Raw genomic sequence first — 5,000 nt, 5'->3', positions numbered from 1 at the left:
GGACAAACACGTATGTACCCATAGTACAAAGACGTATTCTTTTTACACTTTATTTCTATTCATTTCTCTCCATTATTCCTAGCTTACCTTCTTTCATCTCCACCTTCCTTTTCGACATATCTATTTCATTTTCACTCCCTCACATTTTCCCTCCAATTACCTCCTATTCCTTTCTCTTACGCTCCTCCCACTTCTTATCTTAAGCCTCCACTTCCTTCCTTACCTTCTTCTCCTTTGTTTTATCTCTATCTTCCTCCTCTCCCTCCCAGCGCTACCCTCCACTCCAACCACCCCTTTCTCGCCTCTCCGTTTCTCCCCCTAACCAGCGGGGATCCTCGACAAGCCAGAACGCTAAACGGTCGTGATCATATCAATGTGTTATCTCAACCAACGATACATCATAGTGCTACGTGATGCATCACAGGGAGCGATAACACGCGCCACCACTCCGTGAGCTCTACGTAACACCGCGTTACGTGCTTTTTTATCCATCACGTTTTCTGTTGTATCACGGGCCGGAGGGGTACGCAGCATGCCTGTGACACATGTATTAGTACGTCATGGGACAATGGGAGAAAACCTAGTCACTTGTTGCCTCAACCTAGTGTGACGTGTGTCATGGTCACATAGAAGATTAATAATGATAATGTATACAACAAAAAGAAAAGAAAAATGTATATATATATATATATATATATATATATACATATATACATATATATATACACACACACACATATATATATATATATACATATATATATATATGTACATATACATATATATATATAATATGAATATTATATATACAAATATATATTTACATATTTATACATATATATATGTATATATATTCATTTATATATATATACAGTATATATGTGTGTGTGTGTATGTATATTATGTATATACATATATATACATATATATATATATATATATAAATATATATATATGTATATATGTATATATATATATATATATGGCCACAAAAATATATCTAATTACCAATGCTGATAGAAATACAAAAATGCAGATGGCATTTTTGTTTTAGTCAAAGGATTATTCATTTTATTTTATTCTATTCTATTTCTAACAAGCGACGAGGGGGGGTTGGGAGGTACCACCTCAGCCAAAAATAATAAAAAAAACTACTAGTTGATGCAAAATGAATACATAAATGAAATAGGACCCATAAACAAAAAAGAGGAGGTAAATCCACAACCATTTGCTCCTTTCGCTGCCTTTTGCCACCTTTGTCATTTTTTCTAACACTAGGAAACCTTCCCCGGTATTGAAAAGATTTGCCTCTCATTGCAGAGCTGAGTAGATTAATATCATTGTTATTATTGTTTCTATTTTTTTTCGTATATATATATGTATATATACACATATATACATATATACTAGCCAAATTACCCGGGCGTTACTGCGAATTCGTGAATCATCCTTAACCTAACCATACCCCATCTGACTTTAACCCTAACCAAAATATATATTTTTTTATATGAAACATACTTATCCAAGTACTTGGAGTGATAGGGTATCAGAATATATATGATTATGGGGGTCCATCTGCAAAATCTTAAGAGGAGTTCATGAACATACAAACAAACAAACAATCAAACAAACTGGCAGACAAATGAAAGATAGTAATCCAAGTACCTTGGGTTATAAGGTTTCAGAATATATATGGATATAGGGGTCTATCTGCAAAAACCTAGGAGGAGTTCGTGAATGATCTCTAACCTAACCATACCCTACCTAACTTGAACCCTTAACCCTAACCAAAATATATATATTTTTTTGAAAATAAAATTTAGTTATCCAATAATTGGAGTAATAGGGTATCAGAATATATATGATTATGGGGGTCTATATGCAAAACCCTAGGAAGAGTTCCTGAACAAACATGTAAACAAACAAACTGACAGACAGACAAATGAAAGATAGTTTTTCAAGTACCTTGGGTTATAAAGTTTCAGAATATATATGGTTATAGGGTCTATCTGCAAAAACCTAAGAGTAGTTTGTGAATAATCACTCACCTAACCATGCCCCACCTAACTTTAACCCTTAACCCTAACCAAATTTTTTTTTTGGAAATGAAATATAGTTATCCAAGTACCTGGAGGGATAGGGTATCAGAATATATATGGTCAAGGGGGTCTATCTGCAAAACCCTAGGAGGAGTTCGTGATCAAACAAACAAACAAGCAAGCAGACAGACAGAGGCTACTACTTTATTATAGTATATATGTATATGTATATATATATATACATACATATATATATATATACATATATATACATATATGTACATATATATATTATATATATATATATATATATATATATATATATATATATATGTTGTATCCAACCTCGTTATGGCCCAAAGGGCCTCCTATCGATAAATTTTATCATTATATTTCAATGGAACTAAATTCTCTTGTATGTCTTTCCATTCTATTAGCTTGCTCCTCCAAACTGCACTATCCACCCCATCTATCTTAATGTTCTTTCTACTCTATACTTATATGCAAATAAGAAAATATTTTTCTTTGCTCACCTCCTCTTCCATTTTTGGCTTTCTCTTCCGTTCCACTGTATTAACTTGCGACAATATCCTCGTCTGTATCAGCGTATTTGCCTTCTCCATGTCCATTTCCTGTCTCCACACTCGCCCCAACATTATTTGCAAAGCTGTTTCGACTTTTTCATCCTTTCTTTATAATTCCATGTTCTAATCTTTCAGTCTCACAATGTTACATTCTCACTACATCGTATGTCTACATTTTCTTATCTTTATCTCTTTTCTCTTATCTTGGAGAAAAGAAAATAGTAATATGTCGTTCTGGAATAGTCGGAAGAAGAATAGATATAAAAACAACATCCAATTTTTTAAAGAACAACTGGGTAGAAAACACACATACGCACACACACACACACACACACACACACACACACACACACACACACACACACACACACACACACACACACACACACACACACACACACACACACACACACACACACACACACACACACACACACACACACACACACACACACACACACACCTACATACATACACATGGATACATACACGCGCGCACACACACGCACACACACACACACACACACACACACACACCACACACACACACACACACACACGCACGCGCGCACGCACACACACACACGCACGCACACACACACACACACATACACACACATACACACACACACAGCACACACACACACACACACACACACACACACACACACACACACACACACACACACACACACACACACACACACACAAACAAACACACACACACAAACACACTAGAGTTATTATGCATTTTAATGTATAAGGATAATTCAATTTTGTAAATACATAAAATAGTAACAAAAGTGTTATCTGCATAATTTAATTTAGAAAGCGTAGCAGAACTTTTGGTTGAGAGTGTACTATTGTGAAAAGATTTTTGTCACTTTCTGGTTTGCCGTGAATAGACAGTATAAAATCTCTTGTCTTCGTCCATTGCTATGGTTACCATTGGCGGACGCGTTGCCAGTCACATATAGATGGAAACCCTTTTTAACGCCGACATATGGAATCGAAGTATCGAAGAACTTATCTAACTCTACATGTTAAGCATGTTGAATTCTGAAAAAAAGGAAAACAGCTTCACGCATGTACAAGGGATTCGCAAACCACTGAACAACCTGACCCTGATCAAGGGCAACAAGGCAATTACCCTTCCGATAACAGCGACCCCATCACTCCATACATCACCACCATTCCTCTCTTTACCTTAATCTCCTCCACAGCAAACCCCTTCTCCATCACCATCACCACGTCCACTATCACGCATCCTTTCAACACTATCACCACATCCATCGCCCTTCTCCATCACAATTTTGAACCTTTCAAGTATCACTTTCAACACCACCTTTACCTGCAGGTTCATTTCGTTCTTTGCGGTCGAAACCTTACGCGGGCATGGAAGAAATCCTGTGTTGTTTTTGCAGAGTATATGAAAAGCCTTCTTGACCTTTGATCCCTTCTGGACCAAGAACCATTTTTGTAGTTTTGGCTAACATCCGACACATCTTTGCCCAAAGGAAAATTGGAAACTCCTGGGAACTTTAGGAAGATTCTGAGAGCATCTTAGAGCTACTGAAAGCTTGTGAAAGCTTGTAGAAGTGTTTCTGAAAACTACTAAAACCTTCTAAAATCTTCTAAAGAATATTAAAAAATTCTGAAAGCTTCTAAAAACTTCTGAAAGCTTCTAAAACATTTTGGAAGATTCTGGAGGTTTTTAGAGATTTTCGAAGGCTTCTGAAGGCATCCTGCGGAGCTTAAATAATCGGATCTGGTCTACAGGGTCTAGATATGACAAAGCGTTACTCTACTTTGATGTCAGACGTGAATATAGTTTCCCGCGGACATAGATACCTGGACCTAGCAAACTACCTTTAGTCATGGCTCTCATTCTTTGACCCATGAAGAAATTCATAAATTTATCAATAAACCTGAAAACATTAGCTCTTCATGGATATAAGACGATTTTATTTAATGTTTAAGAGATTTTCACAATGTTAAAGATACAGAAAACGTAAGTATGCGATACATACGGAAATAAGTTTCGAACCCTTGATCGATGTAATGTAATGACGTCACGAGTACGGTGTTGATTACATACTTGAGAGACGGTGTAATTTCTAATATATATACATCGATTGTATGGCAATAAAAACTAAAGAAAATAATACTATTTCCACTACTACAAGTGTTACTATGACAACAACTGCTATTATTACTACTATTAAAGGTAATATATCGATAACTGCTGGGTGTATCTTTATCTGAATTCACAATAACGGAAATGTGTCATTGTGAATGTGCGATTTTATTTTTGTGCTCGTGGTGCTTACGACTGGTAAATATGTTCTATATTGTAGTACATTAGCACACTACGATA

The sequence above is a fragment of the Oratosquilla oratoria genome, chromosome 6, assembly GCF_046742065.1.
Source record: "Oratosquilla oratoria isolate Oo_2021 chromosome 6, ASM4674206v1, whole genome shotgun sequence".
In the NCBI taxonomy this organism is placed as follows: domain Eukaryota; kingdom Metazoa; phylum Arthropoda; class Malacostraca; order Stomatopoda; family Squillidae; genus Oratosquilla; species Oratosquilla oratoria.
Note: the sequence above shows the minus strand (reverse complement) of the source record.